The sequence below is a fragment of the Macrobrachium nipponense genome, chromosome 8, assembly GCF_015104395.2.
Source record: "Macrobrachium nipponense isolate FS-2020 chromosome 8, ASM1510439v2, whole genome shotgun sequence".
Lineage (NCBI taxonomy): Eukaryota > Metazoa > Arthropoda > Malacostraca > Decapoda > Palaemonidae > Macrobrachium > Macrobrachium nipponense.
The window spans coordinates 83,504,278-83,530,701 of record NC_087203.1 but is presented as its reverse complement, the minus strand read 5'-3'; the positions used below and the strand labels follow the sequence as shown (position 1 = coordinate 83,530,701).

General features: G+C 37.5%; 1 pseudogene; it reads left to right on the top strand.

Annotated features, from left to right (window-relative positions):
* LOC135222894 (uncharacterized) overlaps positions 1-25,142 on the top strand; it is a 67,033-nt pseudogene extending 41,891 nt beyond the window's left edge.
* The last annotated feature ends 1,282 nt before the right edge of the window (positions 25,143-26,424 follow it).

Sequence of the window (26,424 nt, the reverse complement as noted above, 5' to 3'; positions counted from 1 at the left end):
TCTTCACTTAATAGTAAAAAGGATTACCATCTTAAGTTTCATAGGCTAGATTTTGACACCTTGTGATAATATTTGAGCTCTTGGAATTGAGATAGCCAAACTAATCCTTTATAAATTGCAGATATTGAAGTTTGCAAGGGAATTGGTATTTTTGGAGGATTTATCTATTCATATTTGGAAAGCTGAAGTTGCCAACTAGTAAAGGAGTGGAAAGGAAAGTTGCCACTGCATAACCATTTTTTATTTTCTAGAGAAAATATTAAATATTATCCACTAAATATTGCATTGAAACCTAAAACAGTAACCTTGAAAGTTTTCTTTAACAATTTGATCAATTACAACCTAAGCTTATATAACAAAAAGTAGTAAACTAAATTAACCAGGCCAATAAACATGTCTCAGCAGTCCATAAACCATATAAAAATGTACATTTGTTAGTATTTTGACCAATGAATTATGAGCGACAACTTAAGCCATCTTGATTCAGTTTAACACATCATCGTCGCAGGTTTTGTTATCAATAATGGTTAGATTGATTACTCACCAGTTATCAGCTTTTATTGCAGTGTCTTACTGAACAATTATACAGCTGTAGGTTCCCTACGAATGGCAGATTCAAACTTCCGCGGTGGCGCCGCCATCGCTGATGTAGGTGACGTCATCTCCTTCCACTCGAGGGAGCTACAGGTACAACTGTCCAGGTAACATCAATTCGTTCTCTGCCGGCTTCTGGTTAACATCGGTGGTCGCTGCAGACTTTTTTTCTTCATTTGTTGGGAAGTATTATCTCTCCAATATCGGTGAAGTATTCAACTCCGTGTTTGTAGGATTGAAGCTGAATTTCTTTTCTGCAATTTTGGGGTCTTCTTATAAACGAGGAGAAATCTCAGCTAATTCCGACTCAGAACATTCTCTATTTGGGGATGACTCTGAACTCTCGAGTTTTTCGGGCTTTTCTTTCACCAAAGAGAGTCCAGTCATGTCTGGAAGTAGTACAGGACTTCCTGGACCGCAAGTCCTGTTCCGCCAACCATTGGACCAGTCTGTTAGGAACACTAGCTTCGGTGGAACAGTTTGTCAAACTCGGAAGGCTGCACATGAGGCCCCTGCAATTCTTCTTGAAAGCTTCATGGTGCAGAAAGACTCAACGGGACTCGACAATATTCTCGATTTCAGACGAAATCAAGGAGGACTTAGCGTGGTGGCTTTCAAAATCAAGACTGGTAGAGGGTCTTTCACTTCGTCCACTCCACCCAACCCTTCAGTTCTTTTCAGACGCCTCCGATGCAGGTTGGGGAGCCCTGTTGGGGAAGAACGAAACGTCGGGGGAATGGTCGGAAACGCAGCGCTCTCTTCATATCAACGTGAGGGAGCTATTAGCTCTCATCTCGTGACGGGACAGGTGGTAGCAGTTCACGGAGACAACTCAACAGCACTTTCCTACATCAGGAAACAAGGGGGAACGCACTCCTTCACCCTCTACAACCTTGCAAAAGATCTGCTTCTGTGGGCAGAAAAATTTCAGGTTACGCTGATCCCTCGATTTGTTCAAGGGAAAATGAACGTGTTGGCGGATGGACTAAGTCGCCGTCATCAAGTACTGCCGTTAGTATGGACTCTTGATGCGAAGGTCTGCCTAGACCTATGGAAACTTTGGGGAAAGCCGATGATAGATCTCTTTGCAACCTCGAGGAACAACCACCTTCCGCTGTTTTGCTCTCCAGTCCTGGACCCTCTTGCATGGTCAGTCGATGCAATGTTACTAGACTGGTCGGGCCTGGAAGCTTACGCGTTTCCCCCGTTCGGCCTAATAAGACAGGTGCTGAACAAAGTGCCATTCCACAAAAATGTTTCTCTGACACTAGTTGCTCCATTCTGGCCAAGAGAAAGAATGGTTCCCAGATCTCCTCAACTTGCTCGTAGACTTCCCCAGACTTCTTCCGTTAAAGAAATGTCTACTCAGACAACCGCACTTCGAAAGATTCCACCAAGGATTATCCGCTCTGGCACTAACAGGATACAGACTGTCAGGAGTCTCGTCTGAGCGAAAGGTTTTTCGAGACGAGCTGCAGAAGCTATTGCGAACTGCAGAAGCTATTGCGAACTGCAGAAGAGATTCTTCTAACAGACTATATCAGTCTAAATGGGGAGTGTTTCAAAGATGGTGTAGACAGACTAAAGTCTCTTCTGAAACATCTGTGAACAAAATAGCCGATTTCCTTCTTTTCTTAAGGGACGTTAAGTGTTTAGCGCCTTCGACTATTAAGGGATACAGAGCGATGCTGGCTTCAGTCTTTAAACACAGAGGACTAGACCTATCCACGAATAGTGATCTTTCCGATCTAATTAAATCGTTCGAGACTTCCAAATCGTCGAAGGGCTCGATAGCTTGGAATCTCGATATAGTTCTTAAACGGCTTTCGGGTCCTCCCTTTGAACCGTTACTTTCTTCGTCTATGAGGAATCTCACCAAAAAGACATTATTTTTATTTGCATCGGCATCAGCTAGACGAGTTAGCGAGCTACACGCGATGGACAAAAAAGTGGGATTTTCTCAAGGCAACGCAGTTTGCTCTGTGGAACTCAATTTTCTCGCGAAAAACGAAAAACCTTCTAATTCGTGGCCACGTAACTTTGTTCTCAAAAACCTGACAGACTTGATAGGCCAGGAAGAAGAAGAATGACTCTTATGTCCCGTGCGGGCATTAAGATATTACCTCCGCAGAGCAGAGAAGATTAGAGGTCAATCGAATCGTTTGTGGTGCTCTGTTAAAAATCCCTCTTGTCCCCTCTCAAAAAATGCTATTTCCTTTTTTCTGAGAGAGTTAATTGTAGAAGCACATTCTCAAGCTAATGATGCAGTGTTTTCTTTACTGAGAGTGAAAGCGCACGAAGTTCGAGCGGTAGCGACTTCTCTCGCTTTACGACACAACTTGTCGCTATCCGCTATCCTGCAAAGTACCTTTTGGAGGTCTAAATCTGTGTTTGCTACGCATTATTTGAAAGAAATCGAGACAGTGTTTGAAGATTGTAAGTCTCTCGGTCCACTTTCGGTAGCTGGCATGATGTTGGGAGAAACGACATAGGGGGTTGCTCCCTCTGTTAGCCTATGTTTCGCCTTGTACCAAGGTTGACGAGTTAAAGGGAAGTCTGGGGGTACAATGTACCTGGAGTACTCACCAGTCATTTTAGTGTTAGTTTTGGTGGGAAAAGGTTTTTATTTCGGTGTAGGTGACAGTTTTTTCATGTTGGTTATTTCTGGTCTTAGCCCAGGGCAAGGGCAATATTTTGTTGTATCTTCGTTGAGTCAGCGGTGAACACCATGACTACGAGGATCTTCCACTCCATGTAGAGGCACCCATTGGTCATATTCCAAGCCTTCTACTATGTAAGATGAGCACTGACCAGAGGTAGTATTCTCCTGCAGTAGCTCTCTTACAAGGTAAGGTACAACAGGCACTAACAGTGCTTTTGGGTATACTTTATTTTCAAGAATCGTATGTTATTGTTGAAGTAAAACTTAATCCACAGCCCCCCATCCTTGCAATGGGTAATCAGCTGTATAATTGTTCGGTAAGACACTGCAATAAAAATGGAATTTTCATTATAAAATGAAATTTTATTGCATACTTACCGAACAATTATTAATCAAAGCCCTCCCTCCTCCCCACAGGTGGATGGCTGGGCAGAACGAATTGATGTTACCTGGACAGTTGTACCTGTAGTTCTCTCGAGTGGAGGGAGATGACGTCACCTACATCAGCGATGGCGGCGCCACCGTGGAAGTTTGAATCTATTGTCTGCCATTCGTAGGGAACCTACAGCTGTATAATTGTTCGGTAAGTATGCAATAAAATATCATTTTATAATGAAAATTCCATTTCTATGATAGAATTATTCTTGCTTTATAAAAATTTAATGATAATGACTTTTATTTTTCTAGAATAATGGTAGGAGGCTAAAAAGCATTTTTTAAATTGCACAATCCATCTCTATGTGTAAAGTACAACTTTGTAAGTTATATGTGTGATAGGTTGCTGCAAATATATTCATAAGCAAGACTTTCTGTGAGCATGGGGGTTCTTCACCTTTGTTGAATATTGTAAATTTTAACCCTCTTACGCCGGAGCGGTAAATAAAAAATTGTCTCCCGTGTGCCGGAGGGGTTTCGGAGTGAGCGCGGAAGCGGAAAAAATATTTTTTTCAAAAAATCACAGCGCGCTCAGTTTTCAAGATTAAGAGTTCATTTTTGGCTCCTTTTTTTGTCATTGCCTGAAGTTTAGTATGCAACCATCAGAAATGAAAAAAATTATCATTATCATATATAAATAATGCGATATATGATAGCGCAAAAACGAAATTTCATATATAATTGTATTCAAATCGCGCTGTGCGCAAAACGGTTAAAGGTAACAAGTTACTTTTTTTCGTTGTAATGTACACTAAATTGCGATCCTTTTGGTATATAAAACATTGTAAAATGATAAAAGCAACACAGAGAAAATATTATCACAAAATAATGCATGAATTCGTAACACACGGACGTAAACAAATATTTTTTTCAAAAATTCACCATAAATCTAAATATTGTCCTAGAGACTTCCAATTCTTTCAAAATGAAGACAAATGATTGAATATTACTATACTGTAAGAGTATTAGCTTACAATTGCAGTTTTCGACCATATCTGACGAGTTAAAGTTGACCTAATGTCAAATTTTTTTTATATATATATTTTTATATGCAATTATTTCAGAAATAAGAAAAGCTACAAACCTTCAAATATTTTTCGTTTTATTCTACATGAAATTGCACACATTTTCATATATAAAACTCTATGAAATGCCTAATATGAAATGGAGCAAATATTCCGAGAATGGGACGTACGTATTTCGGAGATTTGTGGCGGAGAATCCGCGCGCGGAGGGAAGGAAATATTTTTTTTTAAGTTCACCATAAATCTAAATATTTTGCTAGAGACTTCGAATTTGTTTCAAGATGAAGATAAATGACTGAATATTACTAGACTGTAAGAGTTTTAGCTTACAATTGCGTTTTTCGACCATTTCGGTAGAGTCAAAGTTGACCGAACGTGGTTTTTTTCCTATTTATCGCGATTTATATGCAAATATTTCAAATATGAGAAAAGCTACAACCTTCAATTATGTTATGTTGTATTCTACATGAAATTGCGCACATTTTCATATATAAAACTTTATGTAAAGGCTAATTTAAAATGGTGCAAACATTACCACAATCGCACGGTATGATTTTCGGTTTGCCGCAGCGGACGTAAAGAAAATGTTATTTTTTTCATAAATTCACCATAAATCAAAATATTGTGCTAGAGACTTCCAACTTGTTGCAAAATGAAGGTAAATGCTTGAATATTACTAGAATATAAGCGTTTTAGCTTACAATTGCATTTTTTGACCATTTCGGTAGAGTCAAAGTTGACCGAAGGTTGAAATTTTGGCAATTATCGTTATTTATATGAAAATATCTCAAAACTGATAAAAGCTAAATCCATGGGTTGTTTTTAGTTGTATTGTGCATGAAATTGCGCACATTTCCATATATAAAACTTTATATAACGGCTAATTTTAAAATGGTGCAAACATTACCACAATCGCATGTATGATTTTTTTCGGAAGAGTTACCGCGCGGACGTAAGGATAAAGTTTTTTCATAAATTCACCATAAATCGAATTATTGTGCTAGAGACTTCCAATTAGTTGCATGCAAAATTAAGGTAAATGATTGAATATTACTAGAATATAAGCGTTTTAGCTTACAATTGCGTTTTTCGGCCATTTCGGTAGAGTCAAAGTTGACCGAAGGTTGAAATTTTGGCAATTATCGTTATTTATATGAAAATATCTCAAAACTGATAAAAGCTACAATCATGAGTATTTTATTGTTGTATTCTACATAAAAATGCGCATATTTTCATATATAATACTTCATGTAACGGCTAATTTACAATGGTACAAAAATTATGTCAGACAAAATAATTTCTGAGATGTGTCACAGATACTTTTTAGTGCGGCAAGAAAGAAATTCGCGCTTGCGCGCCTGCGTAACGATTGTAAACAAAACAACATCTTGATCCGTGAACTCCCCAGCATCCCCCAAGGCGCGTGATTCAAAAGTTTTAGGCTGGTAGGCCTATAAGTATTTTTCCGCGAATTTTAAAAAAAAACTTTTGTAAGTCGACGTAAAATACGTCCAGTCGGCACACGGGAGACAAAAAATGTCGACGTAAAATACGTCCAGTCGGCGTAAGAGGGTTAAGATAATTTAACCCATGATGGAAATTCAAAGCAGCTCTTTTAGAATTACAGTGGACCCCCCGTATTCGCGTTCTCCGGATTCGCGGACTCACACATTCGCGGATTTCTCTCGGGAACGTTTCCCTGCATTATTCGCGGAAAATTCGCGCATTCGCAGTATTTTTCTATGAGAAATATCCACAAATTCCTGGTTTTTGTTATCAATTTCATCATAAAATGCACTTTTTGTGATAAAACTATTAAAAAAAACCAAGTATGAACATTTTTAGTGGTTTTTCTTAAGTTTTAACTAACAAAATAGGCTGCTTTTAGCGTTTTTATAGGGGTTCCAAACATTCGCGGATTCTAACTATTCGCGGGGGGGTCTGGTACGCATCCCCCGCAAAAATGGGGGACCACTGTAATATATTAAAAGTATTTTTGGTTCTTTGAACTTTGCTCAAAATTATTAAATAATCAAGGAAATTAAATAAGAATATTTGGGGAAGGAACATTTACTCTGTTCATTACTTTCAGGTATTTATTAGCGCGTAAAGAAGAAGAAAATCGTCTAGCAGAAATTGCGAAATCGGTTGACCCTGAATGTCCACCTGGACATGCTCCTTTACCAGAGTATGAACGTCTAAATACCCTTCATTTACTTAAAAAAAGTAAGGAAATTTTTTCTTCTCTGTATTATTAGTTTTCACATAGTGACTTACCAAACAATTACATTAGCTGTAAGCTTTCTTACCTGGCAGACAAAAATTCAAATTTCCTGGCGGAGGCAGCGGCGCTGCCATCGTTTGCGTAGGTGATACAGGTCCCGCCCACTTTCGGGTATACCCAGTACTACTGAGCTAACTATCGTCAATTTGTTTTCTGCCGGCCACGGGGTAACCCCTATGGTTTTTTGTTGCAGTCGACTTTCGTTGCCATTTTGGATTATATCTATTTGGTGATGTACAATTTCTTGGTTGGTTTTTTTGCTTCATCAGTTAGCTGCCTTGTTATTAGCAAGTTACTGCGAAGATATCTGACTAGTTCATTGTCAGTTAAGTTTTGCAGCAGTGGCTGCAAAACTAGATTAGCTAAACTATGTTACGATCTGCACTCCAAATGTGTTAAATGTAGGGGTCAGTGCTGTAGCAAGGAATTAACTTGTGATGAGTGCCGTAGTTTAGATGAACAAGGTTGGAAGACTTTTCAAGCTCATTTGGATAAAATGGACAAAGATAGGAAAAGGGAAGCAGCTCTTAGAGTGGGTAGTAAAGCTAGAGTAGAGATAACTCCCGTGCCTTTAGAGGCGAACAAACCGTCACTATCTTCTCCACTTTTATCTAATATTTCACCTATTGATAGTCCTCTAACTTCATTACCAATTACTCCAGTCCAGGTATCCTATGTTTCCAATCCCAACACCATATCCATGTTAAAGTCCAAAATGGACAAGAAATTTGAATTCTTGGCGAAATCCGTTATGGATTTAGGGAGGTCGTTTTGTGCTTTCGTAGAGAAGTCAAGTGAAAAGGCCAGTGTTAGGCCAAGTGTCAGTGTCGTGTCCGAGGAGGTGGCTGTCCGTCCCCCCATTTCTCCTAGACGAAGGTCAAGGTCATTGTCCCACTCCCCAGCACCCGGGAGAAGACATACCGGAGGTCGAAGGGAGACTGGGGGTTTTGCCCATGGTCAATCGCCGACTTCGTCGATGTAGTCGACTTGCAAGTGCCTAAGAAACGCCGCTGGAAAGGTGTAGATATCAGTGACGTGCAGGTGTCGTCTGACTTGGAAGTGCAGTCGCCCGTGTCAAGGCGAAAGGTGTGGAGTGATTTAGTGTCACGTCCATTGAAGAGACATGCCCCGTGTGCGAGAGGTATGTCGCCGCCTATTAAGAAATCCAAGGAGCACTGGAATCCACAACCTTCTGTAGTTTCGCTCCTGGCCAGATTTTCCGGGAAGAACGTCAGTCCTCTTCAGATAGTGTAACTTTGGATGAAGTTAGACACTCACGTGCGGTCCAGCGTTCACACGCTTGCGATGCTGACTCACCTCGTTGTGTGTCGATAGGAGTTTTGACTCTTTCGCCTCATACGTCCCTTTTTTTTTCGACTCCCGTTCGATCGTTTTTGAAGAAGAGCCGTCGACTGCCATGACTTCGACCATGGATGATTCGAAGACCAAACCTTTGTCAGAGCATTCTGCTTTGGGCCCCTTTAAACATCAGCTTCAAGAATTAATGATCTTTTTGAAGAAGACAACGAACCAGACGGAAGAAGACGATGGGGTGTCTTCCGTCCTGTCAGAAGAGGAAACTCAAGACCAGGAATTGAAACCCTCTTCAGCTTATTCTAGTCTGTTAAGGTTCCTTTTACAGACATCCAGATTTTTTTGAGCCAGCTTCGCCTTCTTCTCCTCCGTCGATGTTCATGCAGGATAGGAGATCAGGGCCTTCGGGTTTACCGAAACCAGTTCTCTCTCAGTCCTCGAAGAAAGCACTGAAGGAAGTAGAAGAGTGGCTTGCTAAACAGAGTGAGTCAGGCAAGGCTTCGTTCGCTTACCCTCCGTCGAAGCTGCAGAAAAAAACCTATAGGTTTTATGCGACAGGAGAAGTTCCTTCCTTGGGAGTATCTGCCTCCTCCCAAGGAGATTTCTCCGCCCTTGTGGACTCACACAAAAGAGCAGCGTTCTTGGCTGCAAAAGTGTTGTTCTCTTCACCCGAGGTTGGATCACTTGGTGAAGAACTTGTACAAAGTGATTGAAGTCTTCAGTTTTCGGGATCGGACAATTGTAGCTTTAGCCAGAAAAATAGAAGATTGCCAGTCTCTGGATGAAGAATTTCCTGCGGACTGGCTCAATGTTTTGTCCTGTGCAGACAGGGGAGTGAGAGACAGTTCAGGGGAGTAGGCTGCTCTACTTACTATGAGAGTACTCAAGAAGAGAGAACGGTGGTGCTCCTTCACATCTCGAGGAGTAACCACGAACCAGTCTCACCTGTTCCCAGAAGAAACTATCCAACATGTACTATCGGACCTTGAGAAAAAGTCCACTAATGATCATCTTTCTCAGTCAGCAAGAAGGCCTAAGAAACCTCCAGCGACGGGAGCTAAAGCTTCCCCTCTACAAAAGCACCCCTTTTGAGGAGGCAAGTCGAGGTGGCAGCAGAGACCAAGGGCTAACCTACGAACCAAGTCTACCAGGAAACCTCCCTTCAAAACAACAGAGAAATGAACGAAAGATTCTTCACACACTCGTGGGGGCGAGACTCTACGACTACTGGAAGGAATGGAGGTGAAGGAGCGGAACAGTGGGTAATCCAGGTGCTTCGAGAGGGGTATGTGATCCCATTTACGCAGGATCCACCACTGTCCAATACACCTATCTGTTTGACAGCATACTCGACAGGGTCAACAAGAGCTTTGGTTTTAGCCAAAGAAGTAGAAGAACTCATCAGCAAAGAAACCATAAAGGAGGTACCAGACAAGAACTCCCCAGGATTTTACAAGAGGCTCTTCGTAGTCCCCAAGACATCAGGGGGATGGAGACCTGTGTTGGATGTAAGCGCTCTGAACCTCTTCGTCTGGAAGACGAAATTCCAAATGGAAACCAGTCGATCCGTGATGTTGGCCATTCAACCAGGCGACTGGATGGTGTCTCTCGACATGAAGGATGCATACTTCCATGTTCCCATCCATCAGAACTCCAGGAAGTTCCTGAGATTTGTCTTCAAGAAGAGAGTCTTCCAGTTCAGAGCCCTCTGCTTTGGACTGTCAACCGCCCCTCAAGTATTTACTCAGATTCTCGCTCCCCTAGGAAAGTGGCTGCATTTGATGGGGTTCAACAGCTTTTTACTTAGATGACTGACTCCTGAGAGCCAGATCCAGTCATAAGTGTGTGAAGGACTTAGAGAAGACACTTATTTTGACACAGCAAATGGGTATTCTAATAAACACGGAGAAGTCCCAATTGATTCCAACTCAGAGGATTCTCTATTTAGGGATGATACTAGACTCTAGCTTTTTGGGCTTTTCTCTCCCCGAAGAAGATAACGTCCTGTCTGTCGATAGTCCAACAATTTCTTGTTTGCCCATCCTGCTCAGCCCTCGAATGGATGAACCTCCTCGGGACCCTGGCTTCAGTGGAGAGTTTTGTCAGGTTAGGACGCCTACACATGAGGCCGCTTCAGTTCTTCCTGAAAGCAAATTGGTCTCAGAAGACGCAACCGGACTCGCTAGTCTCCCCTAAGACGGAAGAGATAAAAGTGGATCTTCGTTGGTGGCTTTCAAGGGAAAGATTACAAGAAGGACTTTCCCTAGTCGTGTCGAACCCCGACCTGCAGTTCTTCTCAGATGCCTTGGAAAGCAGATGGGGAGCCCTTCTAGGAGAGAAGAGAGTATCAGATCTGTGGACAGAATGAGAAAAGACCTTACACATCAATGTGAAAGAATTGAAAGCCATCCTCTTAGGACTACAAGCATTCGACCCTATAGTCACCGGAAGGAACATAGCGATCTATTCGGACAACACCACAGAGTTGTCATACGTATGGAAGCAGGGAGGGACCCACTCATTCTCCTTCAACAAGACAGCCGAAGATCTCCTCATCAGGGCGAACAAGATTCTTCCAAGGAAAAATGAATGTTATTGCAAACGAACCGAGTCGTGTGAATCAGGTTTTACCGACAGAATTGACTCTGAACGAGAGTGTATCAGGACCTCTGGAAGCTTTGGGGAAGACCATCAATAGACCTGTTCCCCACATCAAGGAACAATTGCCTCCTATTTTCTGTTCTCCAATTCCAGAACCACTAGTGTGGAGAACAGATGCAATGCTGTTAGATTGGACAGGACTAGATGTTTACGCTTTTCCTCCCTTCGGGATGATAAGAGAGGTATTAAACAAGCTTCAATCACCAGAATGTGACAAAGAGTGGTTCCCAGACCTTATCAGTCTGCTAGTGGATTTTCCCAGACTCTTCTTCGTCTTCCCAGCTTGTTCCCATTTTTATATGGGGTCGCCGTTTCGGATGAGCCGTTTCCATCTATTTCTATCTTGTGCTTCTGCCTCATCAATTCCCTTCTCATTTAAGTCTCCTCTTCTACCTCTACACAGTCCTTCCATCTCTTCTCCGGTCTCCTCTTTTTCTTCTTCCCTTGCACTCCACCCCCATAGTTATGTCTCCCAGCGTGGTCCCTCATCTCTCCTCAACAGGTGTCCATACCATCTCAGCCTCCCCTCCTGCACTTTCTTTGATACTTCCACCACCTTAGTTGACCCCCTTATGTAGTCATTTCTGATCCTATCCGCTCTTGTTTCCCCAGACATCCACCTAAGCATTCTCATTTCTGCCACATCCATCTTCTTCTGCTCTGCTTTTCTCATGCTTGCTGTTTCCGTACCTATTTAACAAGCATTGCTTATTCTTACCACCGTCTTGTGAAATTTTCCTTTTAACCTAGCGGCACTCTTTTGTCACAAAGAACTCCCGAGGCCGCTCTCCAGTTGTTCCAGCCTGCCTGTACCCGATGTTTTACTTCTTCTTCCATACTTCCTCCAGCGTTAACAAAAGATCCCAAATACTTAAACTTATCAACTCTCCTTATTTGCTCTCCACCAAGCTGAATACTTTCTCTATCATCCCCTCAGTGGTGGTACACATATATCTGTCTTGGATCTACTTATTCTCATTCCTCTGTCCTCCAGTACTTGTCTCCATCTTTCCAATTTCACTTCCAGATCTTCCCTGCTCTCTCACACAGAACAATATCATCCGCATACAATATGTTCCATGGTACTGTCTCCCTTACTTCCTCTATTATAACATCCATCACTATGTTAAAGATAAATGGGCTCAGAGCCGACCCCTAGTGTAATCCTACTCTCACCTCAAAACCTTCTGTCTCCCCAACACTGCTCCTCACTCTGGTAAATACATTCCGGTACATCTCTTGTATCAATCGCACATACTTCTCGGCACCATCCTCTCCCTCAGGCTCCTCCATACCTCTTGTCTCGGGACTCGGTCATAAGCCTTTTCAAGGTCAATGAATACCATATGTAGGTCCCTTTGTCTTTCCCGAATTTCTCCATTATTTGCCTCAGACAAAATATACCATCTGTTGTTCCCCTTCCCTTCATAAATCCCATCTGCTCTTTACCTATTTGTACTTCTTCTCTCAGTCTAGCATCTATCATCCTTTCCAGTATCTTCAAAGTGTGGGACATCAATTTAATGCCCCTATAATTACCACACTCTTGGACATCGCCTTTCCCTTTAAAAATCCATTGCTTCTCAGACAACCCCATTTCAGCCGATATCACCAAGGATTGTCCGCTTTGGCCATGACAGGATGAATAGGGTACCTAACAATTCTATCTGCCTCATGTTTGCTGGCATCGTCATACAAGGAAGAAACAAGCACTTTCAAGCAGGACATGTATACTCTGTTTTTTTTATCTGTCCATCCGCCAGTGGTGTTTTTGTATGGTAACACTGCGTCCCGGGCTTGAAATAGTTACGCTGTGTAAGTTTTAGGTAAATAAAGGATATCTGGTTGTACATTTGCAACTGAAAAGTGTTTTTAATAATTTACTGTATGCGAATTACACCGTTAATATTCGAAATAGAATATTGTTATTATTGTCGAATGTAAGCTGCCTTTTCGGGTGGCGAATGGAACAGCCAGACGCAAATTCCATCAAAACAGATGCTAAACCAAGTTACGTCATATCGTATCTGGCTGAAACGCACTTTATAAAAATAACAGTACATACTGATATACTTACGTATAATGAAGTAATACGTTTGACATCTTGCCGTAGTGAACAGCGAGAGAAGCAATTTTCCCGCCGCTCTGCGTCTGGCTGTTCCATTCGCCACACCCCGAAAAGGGAGCTTACATTCAACAATAATAACAATAACCTATTTTCGAATATTATTGGTGTAATTCGCATACAGTAAATTATTAAAACATTTTTCAGTTGCAAATGTACACCCAAATATCCTTTTATTTACCTAAAACTTACACGTAGCGTAACTATTTAAAGCCCGGGACGCAGTGTTACCATACAAAAACCACACAGCCGGATGGACAGATGAAAAAAAATAGAGTATAGTTATTCTTACATTATCTGTTTCAGCAGCAGCTGGCTGAGCTAGTATAGGATGTGGACTGTATATGACCACTTGACTGCAAGGTCATATGAAAATGATTACATTGGTAGCTGTGAAGGAATAGAGGCCTGCATAATCTCTTAGATGCAACTGGGGAAGAACAGTGCTCCCGCAATATGATCCAAAGTTGCTGAATGTGTACCATTTCTGGCATTTGTCAATAGTACTGTTCTTAACCCTTAAACGCCGAGCCACTATTTACCAAAGTGTCTCGTATGCCGCCGGCGTTTGGGAGTTAGCACCGAAGCGAAAAAAAAGTAATTTTTCAAAAAATTACAGCAGGCTTAGTTTTTAAGATTAAGAGTTCATTTCTGACTCCTTTTTTTGTCATTGCCTGAAGTTTAGTATGCAACCATCAGAAATGAAAAAAATATCATTACCATATATAAGTATTGGAATATATGACAGCGCACACAAAAATTTCATATATAATTGTATACAAATTACGCTAGGAACAAAATGATTAAAGCTAGTGAGTCAATTTTTTATTGTTGTATTGTACACTAAATTGCGATGATTTTGGTACATAACAAATTGTAAAACAATCAAAACAACACAGAAAATATTATTACAAAATGATGCATGAATTCGTAACGCTCGGACGTAAAAGAAGGTTTTTGTTAAAAAATTCACCATAAATCGAAATATTGTGCTAGAGACTTCCTGTTTGTTGCATAATGAAGGTGATTGAATATTACTAGAATGTAAGAGTTTTAGCTTACAATTGCGTTTTTCGACCATTTCAGTTGAGGCAAAGTTGATCGAAGGTTGAAATTTTGGCACTTATCATGATTTATATGAAAATATTTCAAAACTAGATAAAAGCTACAACCATGAGTTATTTTTTGTTGTATTCTACATGAAATTGCGCACATTTTCATATATAAAGCTTTATGTAATGGCTAATATAAAATGGTGCAAACATGACGACAAACTGACGAAAGAATTTCCGAGATTTTCGGCAGTTACCATGCGCTGACGTAAGGAAAAGGTGTTTTTTAAAAATTCACAATAAATAGAAATATTGTGCTAGAGTTTTCCAATTTGTTGCAAAATGAAGGAAAACAATTAAATATTACTAGAATGTAAGAGTTTTAGCTTACAATTGCATTTTTCAACCATTTTGGTTGAGTCAAAGTTGACCGAAAGTTGAAATTTTGGCACATCGTGATTTATATGAAAATATTTCAAAACTGATAAAAGCTACAACCATGGGTGGTTTATTGTTGTATTCTACATGAAATTGCACACATTTTCATATATAAAACTTTATGTAATGGCTAATATAAAACGGTGCAGACATTACGACAAACTGACGAAAGAATTTCTGAGATTTTCGGCAGTTAACGCGCGCGGATGTAAGGAAAAAGTGTTTTTCAAAAGTTCACCATAAATTGAAATATTGTGCTAGAGACTTCCAATTTGTTGCAAAATGAAGGTAAATGATTGAATATTACTAGAATGTAAGAGTTTTAGCATACAATTGCATTTTTTGTATCGTGATTTATATGAAAATATTTCGTAACTGATAAAAGCTACAACCCAAAAATATTTCGTAACTGATAAAAGCTACAACATTGGGTTGTTTTTTGTTGTATTCTACATGAAATTTTGCACATTTTCATATATAAAACTCTATGTAAAGGCTAATATAAAATGGTGCAAAAATTACGACAAAGTGACAAAAGAATTTCTGAGATGTGTCGCTGATGCTGTTTAGTGCAAGAAAGAAATTTGCGCATGCGCGCCTTGGTAACGCTTGTAAACAAAACAACAGCTTGTTCCGTGAACTCCCAGCATCCCTGAAGGCGCATGATTTCAAATTTTTTGCAAACTAGGCGTATAATTATTTTTCCACGAATATTTAAAAAAACTTTTTGTAGTCGACGTACCATACGTCCGATTAGCACCCGACAGACAATTTTAGTCAACGTATAATACGTCAAATAGACGTTTAAGGGTTGATCTGGGTATAATTGGTGGTGGATCCTTCCTGTGGGACAAGTAAAGTAGTAAATACATCTAAATTCTTGGGAGTAGCAAATAGTAGCTGCTGGCTTGGATGGGAATTTGGTATTCTCTTTGCTTGATCACTTGACTTGAATCTCATTTGAGAAGACAGGTTTCTTCATCACTACCAGTGGAGAGGCTGGAGGGCTTGTCACAAGGAAGCTGATTTTGATGCGTGCAACTCTGACATTAATTTTAGAATAATATCCATGTTAAGAGACTAATCTTCGTATATCTCTCTGGGGAGTATGGGTAGCAGACCTGCTTGTAGAAGTTGTGCCATAACAGATGTGATTCCCTGATGAAGTTAAACTAATAAATTGCACCTTTTCTTGGGCATTCCTGACTGCAATCAAACAGTAAGAGGAAATGAGAAATACACAGTACAAAAAATATACAGTGAAACCACTGGTGAATCAAAATATATGTTAAAATTTAGTAATCATGAAATAATGGAAAGAACAAGGTTATTATTATACAAACAGAGAAACATTATTGATATATGTTTCTAAGCCAAAAACAGTACAGCATATTTATAGTTTTAAACATCAACTCACTACTCAGTAATTGAAGAGAAAAGCAATTTTTATAAGTACAAAAGGAAAACACCACCAAAAGGTTAACAAATGCGTACTCATCAAAGCTGTAAATGTTAAAAGCATTAAATATATATGGTACAAACAGTAGGACACTGCAGTTATTATTTGAAAGAAATACCAATAAGAACTTTCAAACTTAAGGTACTGTTACCAAATGCCATCTGATACCAAAATACACTGTTGCTATCACCCTGCTACAAAATCAAGGTGCTGTAGTAACAAGTACTTCTTCAAATAGATACTACAAGGTAATTGGCTTGGAGGTGAAAATGTTCCGTTGAGATGAATTTACAGAATAGTTACACAATTTGGAAAAGATGGTGAAATGGGTAAATACAGAATGGAATTAGAAAGCATCATGTTACAAAAAAATGAAAAATCTACAAGCTTAGCCAAATGAAATGGGAAAGAAAGCTGCTCACTTGTTAAGTATGCATATGAAAAAAATGAGCCTTCTGTTTTGTATGTCTAATAAAGACTGCAATACTTAAACATATCAAGATATAATGTGGGATGTTATTGGCTTGTAGGTTAATTTCGGCCCCAAGAGAAGGGATTCAGTATCATGACATGAAGCTAGTGAGATTAACCTAAATCAAGGACTGATCCTAACTACACATAGCTAGGAACCAATTAGAACAAAATATAACCATTCTCATGTAATTATTCTCTTTGTCCCTAGAAGAGATGAAAGATTTTGGAATTGATCAATTGATTTATAGACTTTTGGCATATATATATATATATATATATATATATATATCTATATATATATATATATATATATATATATATATATATATATATATATATATATATATATATATATATATATATACATATATATATATAGATATATATATATATATATATATATATATATATATATATATATATATATGATATATATATATATATATATATATATATATATATATATATATTATATATATATATATATATATATATATATATATATATATATATATATATATATATATATATATATATATATATATATATATATATATATATATATATATAGTATATATATATATATATATATATATATATATATATATATATTATATATATATATATATATATATATATATAATATATATATATATATATATATATATATATATATATATATATATATATATATATATATATATATATATATATATATATATATTATATATATATATATATATATATATATATATATATATATTATATATATATATATATATATATATATATATATATATATATATAATATATATAGATATAATATATATATATATATATATATATATATATATATATATATATATATATATATCTATATATATATATATATATATATATATATATATATATATATATATATATATATATATATATATATATATATATATATATATATAATATATATATATATATGTGTATATATATATATATATTATATTATATATATATATATATATAATATTATATATAATATATATGCCAAACACTGGGGCCAGTACGGCCATTCAGTGCTGAAATGGAAATGGACAGTGACAAGGTTTGAAAAGTGTAACAGGAGGAAAACCTCGCAGTTACACTATGAATTGTTATGAGAGGGTGGACAGTAAGATGGAAGGAAGAGAATATGAATGGAGGTACAGTAAAAGGAACAAAAGTGGGTTGCAGCTAGGGGCTGAAGGGACGCTGCAAAGAACTGGAATTAATGTCTACATTGCACTGCATGAGGTGCACTGCGGCACTACCCCCTTACAGGGTACCCTCCTACAGGGGAAGGATTTTGAAAGTACTGACAGAAGTCAATATGATTCTTAATATTTTTTTTCGGAACCATTATGTACCGTCAAAATGATTTTATTAAAGACAAAAATTAACACACCATAAGTGTTCCTTTAACCTTAATATCTTGAAGTGCATTATACAATGCACCCCATCTTATTACTCTAAGCCATTATGAATGGAAGCATAAAAGCTCATACAGGATGATTTTCAGGGATTGCTCAAAATCTATAGGTCAATTGGCTTTGGATCTTGTGAAATGAAGTTGGTTAAACCGGTCTGCCTTCTTTCCCATACACCTGTTAACTTCACAATCTTCATCACTAGTAGGCTATTGGCTTTCATCAGTACTCTCTTCTTATATGGATTACTCATGTCCAACTTCTTTCACTTAACTCTTTCATATCCGCTTAGTTATGAGCACTGTGTCCCCGGATATCCGAGGTGTCTGGGAGAGCTCGACAGTGCGAAAAAATAATTATTTTGAACATTCAGCAAAAATATAAATTTTATGCCAACAACGTTCATTTTGCTGTCCTTTTTTTCTAAATATTAGTATTTTATGGTGGAATAGTCAGAATAAGAGTCCCAGCCCTCTAAATACGAAAAAATGTGAGTTATTTAACAAAAAAAAAAAAAAATAAATCTCTACTTTTTTTATATTTTCGTTCCTAACCCAAAAACTATGAAAATCAGGCGAATGAATTATTTTTTATGAGAAAGCCAATAAAATTCCCTAAATATCGACATATAAATCAATGGAAAACGAATAAGTCCAGCCAGTGAAAAAATTGATAGAAAAGAGGATAAGAAACAGAGCGCTCTCCCCGCTAGAAATTTTTTTTTTAAGAGCCCTATCTCGGTTATTTTTCATTGAAATTTCTTTGTAAATATACGAAAATGTAGAGGAAACGTTGAATAATAAAGGGAAGGTCAAGAAAATGGCTTTGGATACAGCAACAGTTTCATTTGAAGTTTAAATGACCGAAACGAAACAAAAAATTTACCGTCATCAACATTTATTGCTAGATAATAATTTTTTGAAGAGCCCTATCTTGGTTATTTTTCATAGAAAATTACTTTGTAAATATATGAAAATGTAGAGGAAAAGTTGAAAAATAAAGGGAGAGTTAAAAAATGGCTTTGGGGTCACTGAGAGAAAAATGTTGGTAAATTTTACGTACCGCTACGTCAGTTGGATAGATAGGGGATATAGAGTATTTTTTACGTACTATTACGTCAGTTGGACATGAAAGGGTTAAAATCTTGGGAATTTCTTCTTGGTATCTTGGGTGAGTGCGAGCGAGCGTCTCTCCATGGTCTTCAGGGGTTTTATTTGCTCCATGGTAATACTAGACTTACTGGCTTCATAACCTGGAATGAAAAGTAATAAAATTATTGTAATTGTAATATAAATTTAAGGCAAAGACAAAGTGCTTGGACCTATTAGTCAGGTCAATTCAGCGCTGAAAGGGAAACTGAGAATAACGGAGGTTTTAAAGGTGTAACAGAAGGAAGGACCTTGCACTTGTATACTGTGAAACAATTGTTAGGAGGTTGGGGGTGGGAGGGGGGGGAGGGGGGTTTAAGGTGGAAGAAAGTAACTATGAGCAGAGGTATAGTAAAAGGATTGAAAGGGGATTGTAGTTAGGGGCAGAAGGGACACTGCAAAAAAAAATAAAAACCTAAATACTAATTCCTACACACTGCACCACATGAGGTCCACTGATCACACTATGTACCCTCTTACATGGAATAGGATTATTGAAGGAAGACTTAGAAACCATACCAGATCACCAAATTGAAACCATACCAAATCAACAAATGGATTACATGGATTGTGGTATATATATTAATATAGTAGATTCACATCAACGTGCATCTGATGTCTAGGCCAGTCCAGTTTAAAAATGCTCCTGATTGCCTGTTGATAAGCTACTCACTGGGCTGGAAACTCTTAGTCTCATGAGAGTTCACATAAGCAGGATGTATGTTCCACCTGTTCTGAGGGATACTTTTGAAAGATGTATCCCTCAGGAGAGGTGGAACATACATCCTGCATATGTGAACTCTCGAGAGAGACTGAGGGTTTCCAGCCCTGTGATTGGCCTATCAACAGCTAGTCAGGAGCGTTGTAAGGGAACTGGCCTAGACATCAGATGTACGGTTGATGTGAATCTATCATAGCACTAAGCATTTTAATTCTTAATTTCCATTTCATTACTTAATTTCTTGCATTTTTAGTCTCCGAAGGAACTCGAGAGGTCTTCAGGTATTATGAGTTTCTAAATTGGTTAAAATATTTATTTCAGGTCAGGCTGAAGTCATGAGAGAGTTATCTACTTTGCCCGTTGCTCAGGATACTTTACGAGTGAAAAAGAAACGACACGATCTGGAAGAGAAATTGATGCAAATTGAGGATGGCCTAAGGATATTTTCACAGCCTAAAAGTGTATGGTTAGTGAATGATGATTTTAGCAAACAACTTTCCGCCATATAAAACTTGAGGTGATTAAGTTTTGAAATATTCTCATTCAGGTACTTAAGGCAATAAGTAAACTAGTAGTCATGGCAGCGTGAGCACTAAATTTGGTAAAATTTAATACATATAGTAATTGTAGTTTTTATATAAAAATATGGATGAGCAAACTTTCTGTATACTGTAGATTGTGATTTGCATGCATATAAGCATATGCAACCAATTGGTAATTTTATAAGAGTGTTGACCATACACAGGTGATATGTTCCTAACTTTTCTTTTTACATAAAAATGTCATATCATATTACACATTAGCCAAATCTTGAAAGTTCATGTTTATGATATGAGAATGCCACTGTCTTTAAAAATACTTATTTTTCTTGGTGATATTTGGAGTAAAAGTAATTTGCACAAATTAGATAACCTCAGTTCAGAAATACAGTACAGTACGTGTGTTATTTTAAAATGTAAACAAAATCAATGGCTGTAATTTCTCAAAGTATGGAGTCTAAGATCTGTACTTCCTGTAAATTACATTGATATAGTACTAAAATTTGCTGAATAATCTGTGTAAATTTCAGTGCCCACATTAATTTAGAAAAATCTTTCTTATTGAAGTGTATAATAGCAAAGAGGGATTAAGAATTAACTGTAGAATAATAAAATTTTTTTTAGTATTAAGGGAAACTAGAATTATAGATTTCATAACATGTAAGGCTACTGAACAGGAGATAATAATAATAATAGTGGAATTTACTCCGATATGCACTCTGGCAACGGAAATTTTTTTATTAAAACTTCATACTACGTACTTTAGCTGTGATTTGTTTAGTTGCAAGTGAAATTGGAAATTAATAAGTGAATGATTTGGTGCTTCTAAGTATCGGCATAAATAAAAATACAATGATAGATGAAAATTTAGAAGCCTGCTTAGAAGTGCTTTAAGCCTACTAAAAAATGTGTGCATTAATCCATTTGGTAGCTGCTTGAAGTGTGTCTGTGCAAATGTAATGGTTTTGTGGTCCACAGGTTTTTCTGAAAAGATATTTAATTATCTAACAGAATTATATAAAAGTGCTTACTAAAGAAAATAGTTTTGTATGGCTTTGGATAGTAATTAATATTGTTTTAACAACTACTGTGCCTGCTTCCAGAAATGATGTTAAGATTCAAATTTGTTCTCTAAGGGTAACCATTGTGTTTACTGTATTAAGAGCCAAAGAGTGGACCAGCACTAAGGATGAAAGATAGCCATGGCTGTTAGGTTGACATGTTGCCCTTTGTCACCACGGTCTCTGTCTCAGTTTTTCGGTTGCCACATTTCAAGATCATTGCTCAAGTGAGCTGTCTCGGATCTTTACTAAACTTCATTTCCTCTGTGCAGCAGAAAGGATTAGTTTTCCAGTTAAGTTTTAGATAATCATCAACTTGGACAATATCTTTTTAGCCTTGTATATTTATCAGGACTACCTTTTCCTTTGATATACTTTTTAGCTGACATGTATAAACTTTATTATGACAGCCACATTCCATTATTTTACATACTCAAGGGTTTTCTGGCCTAGGAATAGTTTTATTTGTCCATGGCCAGACTCGCAACCATAGAATAGTGGTCTGGAAGTCCACTGGCCTTTCTGTAGGCAAGAGTGATGTAGGTTTAAAAAGAAGGGTCCCTCTGGACTGACTTTGAATAAAAAATTCCACCAATTACCTAAAGCTGAAAAGATCCTCACAATATCCAAAGCTGAAAAAAACTTCACAACAAAGGTGAAACAGGTCCTGCGAGGGTCTGTGTCAGTAACTCCAAACATCTTGGATGTGCTTGGGCACATTTCACCACTTCTTTCAGAATGGCTTGTTCCACAAGAGATTTCACTGTTTGACATGAACTTTGTGACATTCATAGTGACAAAGTTGCTAGACATTTTTGTTGTTGCAGAACTTTCTAACTTCATGTCTCCTACCATGCAAAGGAAAATTAGAACTAGTGCAGCTGAGCATGCTATTAAACTGTCTTCTCTGCAAGAGTGTAGCTTAATTTTTCAATGAGAATGATTAACTCACTAAAATAACATGTAAATGTGACATCAGGTGACTTATGGGACCATCGCAACATTAATCACATTCAGTATGAGAATGTATTACAATTGGGCATAGTTTCTACCCTCGGCAAGAAAATGTCAGTTGTAGTAACTGTTGGACATACTACCATTTGCCTCTATATTGCCCAACTCCCTGGATCCATAATTAGTCTTCATTTCAGGTAGGTATGTTCTCCATACAATCTAAGATTTGATAGTCTCATAAATGGCTGCTTATAATAGCGCTTACAGAAAGATTGCCAAGATGACTGCCACTATTAAACATACCACTTTAGAGCAAGATTACCTGGATGACTGCCTCTGCTAAAAATACCACTTGTGGTAATATTGCTGAACTAACTGCCTCTTCTCTCTTTGTAAACCATTTAGGTTAGGGTTTCCATGCAACATAAATTTTTATATATTTTTATATGAGAGTTTCCTCTACATGGTCATATGTGAAATGAGTTCTCTAATCCTCTTGCATGCACACACTGCCTGGATTCCTATCTGGTCAGTAATTTTTTATTTTATGGCCTCTCCTGTTGGTCTTCATCCACGTATATTGACGTGGGAAAATAAGCACAATGTCCTTCCCAGGATGTGTTTTAGTATTTCTGGAGCTCATGGACATGTCTCATAATATAGAAGACTCCAATGTCACTATAAAATAATAACTAGCTCTGGTCAATGTATCAACATTGGGTGTTCTGCAAGGTACCTGAACTACAATGAAAACCCTTGCTAATGACTGAACTAAAATGAATCCTTGCTACTGAGAAGTTGTTGCTAAATCATCCCTCAAGATTTTAGAGCTCCACTGATATTCAGATTTGGATATCTGATAGAGGAAAATGCTATCATTTTGCCTTAATTACCACAAATGAAATTAATGCCATTGGCTTCATGTTGATGGAAATAAATACCAAGAGCTATCTGTGGAAGGTGGAAATAATATAATTAGCCAGATTTGGAATAAGTGAAAGCTTCCTCAAATGTTAATTTACAGATTCCTAAAGTCTGGAAACCTTGCGTATATTTTTTATCAGATGTGTAGTGTCAATACAGAATTATGCAAAATGCATTCAAATCTAGAGCACAGAAAATTTTCTTTGTGTATGAATTTTCAAGTTATTTTTTATTGCTCCACAATTTATTCTAGGTAGATTAGAAGATGTAAAGCTTCACAATATGACACATGGATCAGCATCACTATTAGGCAGAACAAAATAAAAATAAAGGTGCTTCGTCATTCAAAGATGGCGGTATCTCCTTTCTCCTGTACTGACCCTTCTCATAAAACTTTTTCTATTGTTCCACTGACCAAAAACAACTTAAATAACAAGTTTTAGTAATTATGCATACATTTTCTCGGCACCTATTACATGTTGGATGTGGATCCGCGGACACCGATGTTAAAAATCTTTGAACAAGGGACCCCACTAATACCCAGGCATTCCTCTGTTTCTTGCAAGATCCTGAAGAAACCTTAGTCGGAGAGGTAAAATGATCCATGATATCCTGATACCCATACAAACAAACAGCATACACACACTGTAAACACTTTTAGAAAAAAATGAAAAAGTGGGCAACCTAAACTGGCTTTAAGAGGACAGAGAGCAAAACATGCCCTCTCTTAAGGCAGTAAGAAAGTAACTGATGCGATCAAGAGATGCTGAAGGCACTGTGAGAGATCCCACATAGCTTGTGATCAAGCGCATATGCCAATAGTTCCTTGCGTACTCAGTTTTTTATTAATTTTACTGGTTTTCCAGCTGGCGCTAGAAGATTTATCCTGAAGGTTTTTGTATATGAACAATTTGGGTTTTAGTGACTTTCCACTTCTGGATGAAATTCATTCATAAATTCCATTTTCAGTGATATTGCTAAATTTTTACAATGCTTATATTTTTATTTATAAAGTTATATATACTAATAATCCCAATCTCTTATACTTTATGGAATTCTTTGGAATTTAATGTGATATAAGCAGATATGCATACAGAGTATAAGAAACAGAGACAAAGAGGCAAATGCTAAAATATTTATCCCAAGTACAATTTAGTGTGGAAAATTGCATGCAATGTTTCTTAGATTATCTTTGTCAACTTTATACCCTGGTCATTACAGAGAGGACTGGATTAGTTTGTCAGTCTGGAGTTCATGTATTATATGTTTCACAGTCAAATTGAGAAAATGTAACAAACCCTACAGAGACCTGCAAATAAAGATGGGTAAAATTTTTATAGTTGTTGTAAACAGTGACACTTATTACATTAGATGAATGTTGGTTTTCTTTTATTTTTCTTTAGAAATAAGTATTGCAAGGAAAAACATATTCCTTGGATAAAATATTGTTTTACTCCTTGGTATAAAATAGTTTTACCACAATTCTGTTGCTTATATTAGTCTACATTCATAGTCTCTTATGCCCACACACTTTCATCCATGGTTTAATAGTGTAATATATGAGAATTAGTGAATACTCTGCCAGGCAGTTTTCTTCTTACCAGGTACTGGTTTTTGTAACAACCATTACAGATTACTATTTAGCAAGGAGTTTTTTGTGAATACATTATGCACTTGTTTTCACAATGTTTTTTAGCATTGCTTTCCAGTGCATAATTTAACTTTTTTCAATATTGAATTTGCTGCTTTGGTTATTTGCGACATTAGACATAGGCAGTCCCCGGCAGGGCATTGTAAGCCAAAAATCGCCTTAACCCAAATCATCATACTTATAATGGGAATAGATAGCACTTGCAGCACTGTTACAGCACCGTAAGTCTGGGTTACAGTGCCGTAAATCCTTTTTTGGCACTGAAAAATTGTGGTTAACAGCGCCATGAGGCAAGCGCTGTAAGTGAGGAACAACGTCACCCGGGGACTGCCTGTACTTAACTCCTCCTGTAGTCAAGAAGCAGTAAAGTGGCTCAGCTGAAAATAAGGAATTACTGGAAAACTTTATGCATGATGAACTTTCATCTCCAGTCCCATGAAAGCAAAGAAACCGAAGCTAATAAAGAAACCTCCTTTACCTGGGTAGCCCCTCTGCAGTTTTTATTTATAGACAGAGACAGCGCTATACCTAAGTAAGAGAAACCTCTTTGTTTGCATAATTTTCTTTGTTTCCGCAGGAATTTGGAGATTAAGAGACCATCAAGCATGATTTTCTGTAAGTAGTTGAGGTGTTTCTTTGCAACTACTTTGTGATTTAGACCCAAGATCCTTGTAATCAGGATCATTATACAGCATGCTTTACTCTTTTTTCTTCTGGCATTTGTCTTTCCAGTAAGGCTAACATACTTGAGATTGGAACTACATACTAGGCCTTTCTTTTGCAGCTGATTTTTTGAGTAAAATAAATACTCCAGTTAATCATGATCAGTCCACTGCATGTTTCATTCCTCTTTCCCAATTGCCCCATTCCAGACAAAGAATGGCCTTCTGCTTCTCCAGAGGACCAAGGACTTCAGGTAAGGGCACTACCAGACCATTCCATACCACAGGATGTTTTACAAAACTTGTATCAAAGGATACCATTAAATACTGTATTGCTTCAGGAAATTACCATTAATACACAAAGAATGTGACGGATGGTGAAGCAGTGCCAGTGAAGTTCAAAGTGAACTAGAACTGTGTTCTCTCTACTTTACTTTTGACATGTAGTCATAATGCTACCTTGGTTCTGATCGTAGGCAACTGGAAATTCTGTTGATGGGCATTTGTGATGTCAATCAAAATTTTTACCCCATTGATTGAGTGTTTTGACTTATCTGTTAACTCCAGCATTAGCACCAAGACTAATATAGACTTAATGGGTTATTCGTTGTATCATCTCTCATGAATGGTAATGTGCATTCATCTCATAATATTTAATGCAGCTTAGTTATAAATTCTTTATTTTAAATGACTTGAGGGATATTCTCCCTTGTAGTTCCAACTTTTTCTCAAAACCATGAGCTCTATTGCTAACCCTGATCCCAAGAATGCTCTATGGATC